The 16,149-nt window shown below is 29.5% G+C and overlaps 1 protein-coding gene across 13 annotated transcripts in view; it reads left to right on the forward strand.

Annotated features, from left to right (window-relative positions):
• Positions 1-982: 982 nt before the first annotated feature.
• The window catches only part of GluClalpha (glycine receptor alpha 1), a 95,896-nt gene continuing 80,729 nt past the window's right edge, over positions 983-16,149 (forward strand). For 12 of the 13 annotated variants that reach the window (XM_085956574.1, XM_085956577.1, XM_085956580.1 and 9 more), the window contains exon 1: positions 984-1,003. The gene's annotated coding sequence lies outside the window, so the exon portion shown is untranslated. Of the gene's footprint in view, positions 1,004-16,149 lie in introns of all 13 variants that reach the window. The other variant, XM_085956583.1, reaches the window with a different exon arrangement.

Genomic DNA, 16,149 nt, shown 5'->3' on the forward strand with positions numbered 1-16,149 from the left:
GTATTTTTAATATGTTTTCTTATACACAAATACTTAAAGAAAATCTTTTGTACTACAACTAGATAGAGCCTTACTATATAGAAGTAAAAAACGTCTAGATAATAAACTAAATTTATTTCGGTTTGCATATTCATTGACATAAACCTTCTCAATATTAGGTATCAACCACATGTATCAAAAACAGCAACCATTTCCACATAATTTAAGTTTTTATATGATGGTATTGCCAAGATAAATGCTGAAGCCTCCATATATTATCATTTATTAATTGCTCGCACGTCAGTTTCTAGAAGAAAATTCCTATAATTAAACACTATCAAATCCCATAAATTTAAGTATTCAAGGCTTCATTTAAGACTGTAAGATGTATGTAATTAACTAGTTGAGTGAGTTTGAAGGTATCTTCAAATGAACCTGAAATGGGAAGTTACTTATAGCTAACGTAATCAGTAAAACAGAGATCTTCCTCTGCTTAAAATTTATAAATTTCGATTTCATCTCTATAATAGAAGAAGGTTTATTATCGTCATCAGAAATAGAATTCACTATATTTTGGCGACCTTCAAGAGTTTTCCCCTTTTATCTTTTCTCTGCCATAAGCTCCAAATCGATTCAGATAGTGATAGAGTTTCGGTTAAATTTATTTGCTACGTCCATGATTTATGATTTTTATTTTGTTAATTTAATAATAATTTAATATCGTTACCCATTTCTTTGTTTCAGTCTTCTATAATCTAATCAAATATCTTCAATTTATAATGTGTAACGTTCAATATATTACGTGAAATAAATAAATTTTCATTGATATTTTTCTTACCTAAATCATACTTCTTAATGTTTCCAAAACCACTCTATCCGTAGGCGAATTAAGTCCTGAAAGTCCTGAAAGCTTTTCTCAAGCATCATACCGACGCCCATTGTTACTTGGCAGTGTTGATCTGTTCGGGCGTCGCTTGCGATGATCGATAGCGGCGTCGGCAGTCGCGCGGGACCTTCCCTGCAGGTAAGTCGTTTTCACAACTTTTCTCTTCTCCCTTTGATAATGCTTTGCCCGAACGCAGTTGCAGGACGCATCGCCCCCATTAACGGATTTATCTCGCGAGACAACACGGCGGCGAGTCTCAGCCATGACGTAGAATGCACCAAACGCGTTCTTTGACCCAACGATTTTTTCTCCCCTTTTTTATTTTATTAAATACTTAATAAATTATGGTAACTTTACCTACATATATTAAATTAATATGTATCAACTTAATCCGAAAGTAACTGATTTTAATATATATTTATATCTCATTCTAAATTAAAATAAGCTTTTATCATAAAATTCGACAATAATAATATTTTGTTTACATAATTATTATTTTCATTTTGACATGAGATTTCCCGTATTTTTATGGTTGAGTAACATTAAAAAATGCTATTCATTAAGTATTATGTAATTTAATTTTAAAATAGCTACCGTCGGTTAGTATTATTATAACATAATAATTATAATGTATGTTTGTAATTTTAGATACTTTATCGTTTACATTTTTTTTACTAACACGTTACAGCATCACACTGTTATGTTTTTATTCAAGATGTATAAAAAACTTTTTCAGGAAAAAAGATATTCATAGACGTGATTATTTCAGAGTTTGATAAAAATAGACTTAGTAAAATTTATAGTAGTTTTTTTTGAAAACAAAGTATTTATTCCAAATAAAAACGTACAACTAAAATGATAACCTACAAACTAATTTACTATTGGATTTAAAATACATTTGTCAAAATAAAACAATAACCATAATATATAGATAGCTGAATGATCTATTTTAAATTTAACTAAAAATTGCTAACATGTTTCAATCTGTTTTATAATAAAATATTAAAGGATTTGACTAAATACGGCTTATCACTTATGCGGATTAAAAATAAGTAAGCTTTATTAATACATATTTTGAAATTACTGACCGATTGATAGTGTTAATATTTAGATTCAATGTTTTTTTTACTATTTATGGCTTTCAGTTTATTATTTATGTCATATTTCTAGGCTTTCTAGCTCAGTGCATTAAAATTTCTTTCAGCGCGATCGGAAAATGAATTTAAATATGAATATATATATATAGAGAATCGTACATTGTTAACGCGGTGAAGTGAGTGATTGTGACATATTGAATGAAGAAACTACAATAAATATTTTCAATTATAACTGTAATGGCGTCATTTTCCTAGACGTCCGTCAGATTCCTTATAAATTAAAAACAAATTATGAATCATATAAATTTATTCACAACATTGCTATCATACAACAATATGTTTTTTTATTACCGAGTTATGTGATAAGAAATGATTTCGTTTTAAAGATCATTTGAGTGAGATAGATATCCATAAGATATTTTGATATCTTAGTTTGTATCCATAGTAAAATCCTGACCGCGCCCAAGGCTTGTTACGTTTTTCAGTGATAATATGAAGTGTCAATTACTAATAAATGCAAACTTCACAAACAGATGCTAAACAATAAGACACACTCAACCTGAAATAATGTATTAATACGACGTACGGTGATTAAATTCTTATACACTTTTGAAAATAAATTTATACGTAATATACCAGTTGAAATTTATGTTTGGCAATAGTTTTACATAATATATAATGAGACATTTTATGAAGATATACTATTATTCTTATTAAATATATGAATTATTTAAATCTATTCTTAATTACGTATCTATCAATTTATGTGGTATTTTTTAAATTACGTTTTCCTCAAATAATAATCTAAAAACGAGTGTGAAAAAATTTGTTTCGAACATTTTCTCGCCATTTGAGTGTATTTTGCAATGAATTCTAAAATTCTTTCTATATTTTTTATTAATATTTGCATTTAATCGAATATAAGTATTTGCCATTATTCAAAACGTTAGCATTTTTAGATGTTATTTGTGAAACAGGTGGTACAATATATTTACTTTCAGTCTGAAAGATGTAACGAAGCGCTGCGAGATAAGATTTATTTTAGACGATAGATATATTGTGTAGATTATATTTATTTTACAAACGCTTTATAATAATGCATACAGTGATAATAATACTAAGTAAAATACTATCTTTAGATTTTATATGATAATCGGAATGACAAAATATTTCAAAAGTATATTTACATCAACTGTAACATTACATTGTTAATAAATTTAGCATTTATAAAATATATTGTCAAATTGGTATTCACCACAATACAAAAAATATTTTTCGACACGTTTCGTTAACATGGTGAGATTTATGAAAGCTTACCACGTGAGCGAAACGTGTGTCGTTAAATATTTCGTGCATGTTATGAATACTGAGAGATAAATGTTTTTTTTATCTCTTGAAATGAATTTGGCATGCCATCATTATTAGATCTAAAATCAGGTGTACATCTTTTCTATCATCAGATCTATGCCCTGAAGTCAAACACACATTTGTCATACGTGGTATACGAACAGATGACACTTTTCTTTAGGCGCACATTTTTTTATTAAAGATTTTAATAATACACATGCTTTAAGAATGTAAAACTATTTATTTTTTTAAAAACCTATTTGAAACATCGACAAAAACATACATTTTTTAAACTTCTATTTTTATCAATCTAGACCAGTTTAGAATATCACCTATATTTAATTATCTTCCTAATCACTAGGTACTCATCTGAGGTGTGTAAATTAATTGGTATCACGATGGATTTGGGTTCATGTGCCATTTGGATAATATTTTTGTATTATTTAATTTTTTTATGTTAGCAATATTTTGATGATTAAATTTTATTAATTTCAAAGAGTGGTTAGTTATTTAGTAAGCTTGATTTATAATCGAAAGTACGCGAGATAATATGGAGTAAAAACATTTTTAAAGTTGAATAATTGAAGTATTGTGGATTTTTTGTGGACGTTTTTTTATATATAAAACTATATTATATTATAGAAAAATCTGGTAATGCAAGGTCCGGTAGAGTTGTAGTTAACGGTAGATATTAGTAATAATTAGTTATAAACGGACTGTAATAATAATTAATTATTATTTTTCTTCATTATTAATACCATCTATCTTATCTACTAGATCAGGGATGGCGAACCTTTTTACGTACGCGTGCCAAAATTTCCTAAATAATATTTTTCGACTGTCTGACATGCCAAGCAGTTTTTAATGGCGAAACAAACGTTTTTGAAAGTTTTCTAAAAAATCAGTTTTTAAGAATTCCATTTAAAAAGTTTAAAAAGTATAATTGAGTTCTTGATATTCTATCTTTTCTAGCCGAATGCATAACTTTTATTATTTCAATAACTTTTCCTTGTTTTCAAAATTCTCAAAGATATCGTGGAAGCATTTAAACCACTCTTCTTTCATATTATATTCTCCATCACTGAACGGTTTTCAATTTTTAGAGATTATGTATGAGGCAAAATAACAAGCAGTTATTATATTTGAATGAATGTCGATTATTAATAATTTCATAAGATTTGTTGATTGAATATCTTTATTTTTAATTGCCCGATCCTAGGAACCGACATATGCAATTGTATATACTATTTACAATTTACATTAAACGTAATGATTATTCTTGAACAGGATTTGCCCGCTATTTTTATACAATGCGATTTGTCATTTATGCATGATTTCATCGTTTCCTTTTGCGCATCGATTGGTAAACATAATATGAAAAACCGAAGTAAATACACATGCCTATGTCGTTATTATTTTTTATATAATATATAGTAGTAATTTCCTTTCTCTTCAAAATGAAACATTCGCGTGCCATGCAAAATCATCTCGCATGCCATAGGTTCGCCATCCTTGTACTAGACTCTATATTTTATTATTCGTAACGGAAAATTTACTGTGATTATAATGTTTTCGTATGAATATATGTAATTTATTTGAAATGATATTTTCATGCGTGTAATAACGTCGTATAAATTGTTCGACGATAATTGAGCTGTCAAACATCTTGATGTTCTCACACAAAAAACAAATTATATCGCTTTAAAAAAATAACTTCACGAAACCATAATATAAATTATATCAAACTTAATATGATTTATTTTTTAAATTTTAATATTAATTATACATTGAATGTGTTTTAACATGTAAAAACAACATTTTTTATACATTTCAAATAGGGGGGAGGGACGCATTTTTTTAAAATATGGAGCGTAGAAACATAAAACTTAATAATAAGATAAAAGCGTTAAGCGAAAGCTTATTTAATGACACTTTTTAATGTAATAACTTTAAGTTTATTTATTTGTTAATTTTTATTTTTAATGCTTTTAGATAGGTTTAGATTCATTATTAACAGCCCACGATGGCCGAGGGTTAACTTGTCGGCTTTTAATGCCGGATTCTAATCCCGGGTTTTGCAAAGTAATATATATTGTTTTTTTTCAATGTGTGTTTGCACGTTTGGACCTAATATGTTGAACAAGTGGCTAATATCCATTTCTCTTATAAATAAGAATATGTTAGGACAAACCTCCACTCTGTAGAAGCCCATATGTTATTAGGATCGGACACTGTCAAACAATTGGAATTTGCAGCGTCTTATTGCGGACGTGAAGATCTCTTCACATAGTTTTGTTTGTCCGTATAGTTTTAGCTTTGTTTTCTGTATCTTATAAATAATTAAATTCATTTATTTTTGTTAAGATTCCGTGCCTTTCTCTACTATGCCACTTTTTATTAAATTACGTCTTTCAGTAAACTTAGTCAAAGCTCACTTGATAGCAGACTTAGGCATCTGCTCCTGAGACATTCCCAGGCGTAAACAACTGCTGATGCTTCACATCCAAATGTAGGGCCTTGCGATACGCTCGATTAAGACCAAGTGTTGTGCGGGGCGGATTGGTTTGGAGGTGTCCATGTTTATGTTGTCAAAAAATTGCATTAAATTGCATGTTGCATAAATCCGACACTTAGATATTCATAACTAAAGTAATACTTCAGTTTTCCTTAATGGCATTCGTGTTTTACCTAAGAGTATGATCTATTTTTTTTCAAAAAATAGAAGTTTAAAAAAATAAAGAAAACATAGTTACTTGATTGTTTTTTTAAGTCGATTAGAATATCTTTCTTTTTGACTTTCAACAAATATTTTTTTCTGAATGTAAAATTAAATCGACACATTTATTTAACGTGAGCATTAACACAAATAGATAGACGCACGTGTAGTGTAAGCTTAAAGCTCAAACCGCCAAGAATTTAATCTAAAACGATAATCGTGTATTCAGGAAAACAATAGTTGCTTTAATGTTGCCATCCTTTGAATGTGCTACAATTGTTTATTATTGAATTGTGTGGTCTACTGTATTCTACCGTTGATTATATTATAATAGAAACATTTATTTAGTTAAATACTGCCATCTTATATACGGTCACAGTAAGAAAAATAATATTAAATATATTACCTAATATTGATAAATCTTGCACAGTTTATTGCCTACATTATTGACAAGTTACGAGATATAACGTTTAAAAAATAACGCACTTGAAACCATGCAGTAAAGTCGGATAGAACATATCGCGGAGTAAATTCATTTACATGTAGAAGGGCACACGCCTATAACCAGCCATTGTCGATCATATGGGCATACTCGAGCTCTCAGTCTAGTGTAATACTGATGTACATGTGTAATGGAACCGACTCCATATTCATATAAATGGAACGACTGGGTAGAGTGGTGCAAAACTATATCCAACCATTATCATTGTTTTTTTTCTTCCATGTTATATCATCAGGGGTCAGTCTACTACTGAATAAACCTCCCTAGCTATTTCCAATATTTCCGGTCGCTAATTTTTCACTGCCACGTACATCTACCGAGATTTACGAGTTTGTCTATCCAGCTGGTTTAAGGGTGTCCATGTCCATACTACGCTGCGCAATTCGCAGTTTTTGGATTTCTATATTACAAATGCATACGCGATCGTTTGTAGCATACATTGATTAAACCAAGGCCTGAATAAAAACGAACCATACGTACGAGTGAGTAAGCATTCGGCACGCTTATATTTCCGCACTATGCGTTAGAGTAAGATAGAAAATCTGCGGCTGAATTAAATATTTTTCAGAAACGTCGCCGGTAAATATGGATTTTACTAATTGCATTCATTTAAAGACTGCGAGCAGGTGTTGCTGAAATTTATTGTTTTTGTGTTAAATATAAAGTTAGTATTAATTAATTTAGTAGAACATAATATGTTTAACTGTGTTGTGTTTAAATTTGGTAGCCGTATTGAGAAGCAACACGATGATAAAACGTTTCATAGTTAAGTTGATAATAATAAAATCGAGGTTCTACTGTGCGTTATTCGCAAGAAACGCGGCTTCATTTTCATTACTTTGATAATTAAACACTTTACATCCAGGATACCATGGAGGTCACTTTTAAATGTACAACGCAGACGGTCAAATGCGCTCCATGTCTGTTTGATTCTACGAGCAATCTCGTCATACATAGCACCGTCAATAAATATTTTGTATATTATTTCCTTTTTATTTCCGTATTTAACGCGCGTTAAAGTCAGGTAGTATCGCTAGTTATGAATACTTTATGTTCTATAAATGAATCTGTCAGCTGTTTTATTGATTACAATTTATTATTTGTTTGCAATGTAGTGTATATAAAAACTGTCACTATGTGTGATTATTATCATTAATATAATTTATATTTTAAACACGTGTGATGCCAAACAACCGCCAAAGTCTATTAACCGTTCAGCATAATATGTTATGTTCATTCAAGTGGATGTATTCTAATCTACTAGCATTGACGAATACATAAATAGTTGTTATCAAAGAAGGTGAGGTAAACCTTCTCTCATAGAGACAACGCCTAAATACATGAAAGTTAAACCGATAAAATGTTAATAAGACTAATTATGATTGTTAAATTACATCTTAATTTGGAACAAATATCAAATTTTAGTGATGTATTTGCTAGAGCTACTGAGATAGAAAAAATGTTAATTTTTATACCTAGTCCAGACTAAGATATTATATGCCGATAAAAAAATAAACATTGTATAAAAACTGATTACAAACATTTTTATACATTTGAAATGTTTTGTCATTATGCCGCGCATAGAAAAAAATGTGTAAATGTAATGAAACACATGTAAGTGCAGTCATATTTTTGGGATTTTTACGGAAGTGTCACTAAGTGGTCTTGGAAATTTTAATTTGATTAAAGCGAGATTTTAACCTTGTGGACTGTTCAAACCAAATTTAATTTGACAGCAATGTTTAAAAAATATGTTATCGTTCAAATGAATGACTATGCAAATGACATAAACATACAAAATATAGCATAATTTGTATTCGGGCATATGTATAATGTATATTGTTCTATACCTACTAGGTATTACAGGCAAAAAAAAGGTTTTTTTTATATAATTATTTATAATATTTAGATAAACAATCATGAAGAATCGACATTATCGGTACTTTATACACACTTAAATTTTACACTATTTTCGCCAGCACTGCCAAAATCCGCAAGCATTTAACATGTAGAATTAAATTATAAAATGTCCAAATATCACCAAAATAGATTTGACCTTATTATAAAGAGTCTAGAAATCTACTTTAATACATAAATTGATTAATTTGAATCCAAACAATTAATGGTCGACTTGTATCGAAACAAAAACATTCACATTATAATAATATGAAAGGACAATCTCGCGACAATCATTGTACCATCGACTGGCAAGCTATATGTAGCAAACCATCATTATTCAAAATACTTAGATGAATAACCACACAATATTGCATAATATATTATACTAAACGTATTTAATACCGAAATGTCACAACAGCTGACATAGATGATGGTTATATTATTATTTCGTATGTATTTCAATGCGGCAGCATACGGCAAATTCATTTTTTTCTGCGGGTACGGTTTCAGATATAATAAAAGTGCATCGGTATCACCGTCAAAAGTTTTGCAATACAAAATCTTCAAAAGAATAATTATACTCTAAATCTTTGTTTTTAGTACGTATTCGAAAGCATACATAATTGAAAGTATTTAGAAAATAAAGATAAATAATTTTCCGTCATTAAAATATGTTATTAATAATTGAAGTATGAAGTACGAGATGATTTTATTATGGTGTGTATATTATCTTAAAGTAAAATAATCACTCAATACAAAGATAAAACCATTTTTGACGCAGCAGTCGAAATATTATGACTATTCATTATAGTCGAAAAAAATACACCCTCGATCAATATCACAATTTCATTATGTTCGCCGATTACTGTAATCCTAAGTATAATGTATGAAAGCGCGAATCCGTTGTTATGTGTTCGTAAATAAATTCAATACAAATTGTGATCACGAAAGTTCAATATAATATGAAAGCTCGTTGCGGCTTTGAAGAGCGAGCTTTCGTTTCATTACTCCAAAAACCGTTAGGCGTGTGGTGTCGTTACTCCGCACACAGTTCGTAAATAGATCAAAGCACTATTTCCACATAGACGGTGGCGACTTGTTTGCGCACTACGCTAACCACGTATAATACTACTATTTACGAGTTTTTCGCAGTTAACTTGGAATTTGTTTTGTTGGCGTATGTCACGGGTTGATTTATCTCCAATCCAAAAAAAATGTATTTATTTCTGTTTCAATAATATGTGTGCATTAACTATCTTCTTACAGACTGGACTGTTTTTTTTTATTCAACGAAAATACACAATTTTTGAGAAACAACATTCTTTACGGACTGTTCAGAAATTAGAACTAACTAATAAATAGTCATTAGCATGATTATGAACTGTATCAGTAACTTCATCAGTTAAGTTCACCGTTCGAACCACGATGGATATGTTAACGTCCCATTCGCTATATTTTTTTATCAAAATATATATGTATAATTAAATTGTTGAAAATAAACATTTTACTTGGAAGAACCTCAAAAATTAAATTTCAGCAAAACAAACTCAACATTCATTTCATTCATGATTGAATAAGCTTTCTTCATTTTCCCCTGGTGATTGTAATGGGTTTTCCAGTGTATTCGTTCACCTGTATTCCACTTCAGGGGCATTCGCCATCTTTTACCTGGAACTTTGTGAAAAACCAACAACCTTTTAAGATTTTCTGGGCTATTTTCGTAAATATTGTGTATATTCAATACTTATGGAATACAAATAATTAAATAGAAATATATTGCTATAATAAAATAATAATGAATAACAATAATCAAGAAATACTTGACTGAGTCCTCTCACCATGAACCAAAATATTGGAATTAATTTGACAATATGTATTTTTAAAAAAAATAGTTGACAATGAAACATAATGAATTCATAATTGGGTTTATAAATGTCTCGCTAAGTGGCATGATATTGATTCTGCAGCAGAAATTTTCTCGCGTCGGGTAGTAGGTAATTTTAAACAGAACATTTCTAAATTATGACTTTGAACTTTATTCTTGCCCCTGAAAAAGAAATCAATCTAAAGCATATTTATCAGAAAAGAGTAACAATAACAGAAAATCTAAATCCGAATCTCAAGTTTAAGTAATCCTATAATATTATTGTGTATTTCTACACCTCGTACGTTTACATAGTCGGATCTATTCATGACTGATGTACATTATTTACGTTGCCAATGACAGAGTGGAGATAATATTCATCCTCCAAGTCTCATTCATCGTTTACGTTACCACGTAATTTAGATCTTGACCGATTCCAGAAAACGTCTCCACGCCGCTCTGGTTAGCGCAAGCTTTTTTCAGCTGTATCAGTTTCAACACGGTCTGATGACCGCACAACAGATATAAATCTTGATCAGATGAACTTTAATACTTATTATAGTTGCCTCTTCATAACTTTGCACTCCCGGCTCTAGGATGAAAAATATGATGCAATATATTTTTCTAATAATAGTTTTTTTACATATATTATCAATTTATTTTCTTATTACTATATTTATTAATACACGTGAATATCATTTGATCTAATTTTATACGAGGTAATTAGGCAAATAGGCGAATCAGTGTATGTAAAAAGTGCAAAGTTATAAAACGTATACTTATTTTGCGATCACTATTTACTATTTATCTCCTTTTCACAACATACGGTGTTTATAATGCAAGAGCCAACATAAACAAAATCATGAAATTTTAGGAAAATATCGTAATTATAAACAATACAAACTTATGTTTAACTGTAACCATATATTATCTATATTTACGTCGAACAAGTAAGTAGTTTGTATAAAGCCAGGATAGTTTACATCAACAGAAAATGTTTATACACTATTTCTGTCTAAATAATCTACCACCGATAAACTCTAAGATATTAAGTTTTAGTACATGCTAAATAAATTGCTTCAGTCATACCAAGGTGTCAAGAAAACGTTTAATATACAACATGAAATTAAGTTTAATTTTGAATGTAATGCTTTGCTCATCTCGCCAAGTCCCATAATAGTCTAAAGATCCTTAAATAAATAACTCACACTGTTAAATTTAATTTATTTACTGATGAAACCACATTTAAGATAATTTTAACTGCAATATTTATATAATTACAAACGGAAAACGCACAGATATCGTTACACGTGCAAGGAAGTTCTATTATATTATTTTCAAGAATTACTATATCATTTTTGATCGCTATAATATCACACTTGATGTCCCCAGTAAACTTATAGTATGACTATATTTCTGGATATTAGGAATATGACAAAATTATAATGTTATTTTCTACATTAGCTTAAATGAAATTACTAAGCTTTTATATGCCTTTAAAAAAGGTAAAGCTCTTTATCCAACCTACTCGTATAATCCTTTTAATACATTTTGTAAATGGATCATTTAATCCTAATGCGAATTTTAAATACACTTATTTTTACTTCTGAATATAAACATACATTCAATGTACCAAGTACCTAAGTACAAAGTAAATTACCAATTTTCCTCCGAAGCGAAGTATTAGTGAAGGTTACACAAAAACAGGAATTTATATTATTACTAGAAAAAATATCAGATAGTAGTGCCACTTGTCAAAATAAAATTCTTGAATGTTCATTTGTCAAGCGGCGATGTTTAGTTGATGGCTCTTCTTAATAATGTTTATATTTTTTGATTGATTGTGTATTCGATAACAGACATTTTTTTTAAACGCCACTTCTTGATTTTTTAAGAGTTTCATTTCGATTTATCCACTTCCAATACTGAGTATATTTTTTAAAAATTTACATTTTCAGACATACTTACTTACATAATTTTCAAAATCGTGTTTCCTATTTGAAATCATTTTTTTTATATCTCTCCGTCAATCTGTCAAATAATAATTGTAATGTCGTCTATTACTTTTAATACGTTTAAAACACTCGATATACTGGTACTGCAATGTAAGCATCTGCTGTGCATCCTATAATTTGTTTTCTTTTCTGATCCGATTAAAATAAACCATTCATTTGTTTACATGACAGCTTATTTTTCAAATTTAGAATTTGAATTTACGTGTATGTTTTCTCTCACCTTACCCATTGATACTGTCTCGCTCTCTCCTACACATTTATATTATATGTATATATATATATATACAGATGCATTAGACAGACAGGGGGATTTCTAACCACTATCATTAAATGCATTCGTACATTATTTTATGTTACCTTATATATTTGCACCACTTAGGCGAAATTATTTCATTCGCGAAATTATACACTTAAACGCCTACGTACAATGAAGTAACCGTAAATTGAATGAGTGACATGACGCTAAATTGCACCTAACTACACAATCAAGCTGGATAACGGTTAAGTGAATTACCCTGCCATTACCGTTTATGAAGAAATTGAGCTACGCAGTTAGTGCTTTATGACATATGAAAATGAAAATATAACACGTACATAAATGTACACCGTCATTTACCTAAAATAAGTTTATGCCTTCATAAAAACAACAATAATACATTCATAATAATAAATATGTATACAAAATACACAAAAATAATCAGTTATTTGAACTATTCACCATTCTACAGACACAGTGACGATTAGGGAATCCAATCCCAAGCCAAAATTCTGATCCCGGGATTTCGGGATTACAATTTGACAATCCCGGGATTGGCATTTTATCCATTGTTAATACAATTTTTTTATATTTACAAATAACATTGATAAAATCGGTCAAAAATAAATCTAGTATAATTTATACTATTTAAAACATTTATTGTTAATATCGTATACGTTCAATATTGGAAATACACAAGTTTAACGGAGTAAATAATATTGTAATATAAATAATAATGTGAATTTAGTAGGAGATTGCTGGTTCTTAACGACTTTCTAAAACTCAACGAATGGAATAGCGAGATTTAAAATAGTAAAGCAAATAATCATGGCGTACTTATGGCCTTTCCGCTTCATAAATCTAATTAGTCAGCCAAATATGAAACTGCCGTAAAACGTATGATATCATGGTGGAATTACTTTGTTAAAAGTGCCAAGCATTGTTTTTTTCCAATGTTTCCATTTTTAATAATTTATGTGAAAAAATAAAATGAATCGGCAACCTACACATGGGTATAAATCAAACTTCATTCAAACTCAGTTTATTTCTAATGTAGTTATTTTTTATTAAAAGTATTTTTTCTGTTATATTTTCGCTTTTATTTTATTTTCCATAAAAATTGATAAAAAATCAATCCCGAAATCTCGGGATTTTGTTTATCAATCCCGGGATTCATAGGTATCGAAAATAGCTCGGGATCCCTAGTGACGATCAAAACAATTTATCCGTTCCGAGTAGACCCTAAACTAACGAATTTTAAGCAAGCGGTTATTCAAGACAAAGTTTTGAAAGAATATGAAAAAATATCTAAAATATAATCAAATAAAGTATTTGATATTTCCGACCATGTCCGATCCTAATAAGATCATAATATGGGCCTCCACGAAATGGAGGTTTTTATTGACAGATTTTGTTTTTACGATGAATGAATGTCAGCCATTTGCTTAACCTATTAGGTCTATACCCCGACTCAAACACAAATTGAAAAACAATATGCGTATTCGCTAGACCCAGGATTCGAACCTGGGACCCACGATGCTATATTATTATATTCAATGGAATTGCATTATTTGCAATCTTGTTGTAATTACTTGTAGTTGTGCTCAATGTGAAATAGGTATATAAATATATTAATTTATTGTTACTGCAGAATTTGGTGTTTTAATTTTTAATAATAATTATAATATATGATTTACTGATGAAAAGGCAGGGAAATTATTATCTTGATTAAGTAAGCAGTAGTGTTATATTACCAAAATGTTATAATGTATGTGTATAAGTATAATGAAAAATTAAAAAAAAAATAGTTTTTTTCAAGAAAGCTATTCACATTGATGGCAATCTCCGCGTCATTCGATTTTGGTGAGGAAAGAAATACAACTAGAAGGCTTGCACTTGCTAGAACTGGCCCTGATTACTTATATATATATAAAACGTTTCATTTTGAGCTTTTTGATATATTATGTACCTAGTTTATTATGGATGAAACCGTTTAAACGGAATTAAATTTAATTTGTGATAAAATTATAAAAAAACACATAGTGCTTCATTCACATAGTTTCATTGCGATCATTTTTAATTTTTTATACTATTTTATTACATTTTAAGGTTTTCTACTAAAACCGATAAATTCGATATTTTTTGATAATATTAGTTTATTATCATTTGAAATATTTTCACGTGGCATTAGATAAATAATAATAAACATATATTTTCCGTAACGTGTCCACTTTACGAGTTTGAATCCCGTTTCTGGCAATTTCAAATGTTGTTTTTTTCAATATGTGCTTGTATCCAGAGCCTAACTAACAGTAGAACAACTTAACCTTGTAATTGTGGATATTGCAATTTCTTCTACTGCGCACGAATTGCATAGGATAAATTTAATTAGTGTTACCGTTATTATATCCGACTGCACCTTACTATATCCTAAGTTATATTTTCTGTCAAAACTATCGATATTTACCCTTACTAATACTCGTGTGTTCAAAGGCTGTAATAATCTGTACGTAAATGTATTATGTTTTTGTATATGATATCGTGACATTTACTGGACAATTATTGTAACAGCTCGGCAAATCACACTACATTTGAAGGCTTTTCATTATAACAATAATAATTAATCGTAAAAATAAACCTCTTCGTCTGGCGGACAAGATCATATCGGATTATAGACCCATGAAAGTAATATAATATTATATTATTTTTCATTCATGGACGACGGATATAGATATACTCGTACATATACTGCATCTATAGCTGTTGCTACTTCCCCGATCACGTCTTGAACTATCGCCAATTCATTTATTTTTTTAAATATGCATACTAACATAGTTGTTGTTATGATTTATAATTCAATTCACAGGCAATCTATGTTAAGTGAATCGGAGAGTTTTGAGTGGGATATTATAAAAACTGTTTAATTAAATATGTGATGATTGATTTATGTGTTGTAATCGTAAAATTAGACATCTGGCTTCATTAATCATCATAAAATTAAAAACACGATATAAAATTACCTACACAACATTCATGTTAATTAAAGTTTGATCAAATATGATTGATATGTAATATTTAAATATGTATTTTATTTTGTCTAAATAATGGTACTATCAATTATTAAAGGTCATACTAATATTAGGATTTGATTTAGTTCTTATCAAGGCAATACTTCAGCTGAGGCACTGTCTAAAACGATCGTGACTACGCGACGCGAAGATTGTGCAAACGACACGTGCAGAACATTACATAATTTGTCATAAAAATTCAACATGCGTCCATTTAATGTTATGTTTATTGTTCTATTAGTAATTAATAATAATATATTCATTGACATGTTTTCTTTTTCAAGTAAATGGATAACGTTTTTTAGTCATATTAACACGATTTAAGAATTAATTCCCCCGACGTCATCACAAAACAAATTGACGTGTTCACAGCTCGACTTTCACTCTCCGATTGGCAGTGAGTCCAATATTTCACCGCACCGTTTCACTGAAGTATGCTCTTAAGTTTATTTTGAGTATTTGTGATATGTGGTAAAGCTTCCTGCGCATCTATTCTATACACAAGACTGCTTTCGGCCAC

The sequence above is a fragment of the Rhyacophila brunnea genome, unplaced genomic scaffold (genome assembly GCF_057557595.1).
Source record: "Rhyacophila brunnea isolate RB1 unplaced genomic scaffold, BYU_Rbru_1.0 scaffold_6, whole genome shotgun sequence".
Classification (NCBI taxonomy): domain Eukaryota; kingdom Metazoa; phylum Arthropoda; class Insecta; order Trichoptera; family Rhyacophilidae; genus Rhyacophila; species Rhyacophila brunnea.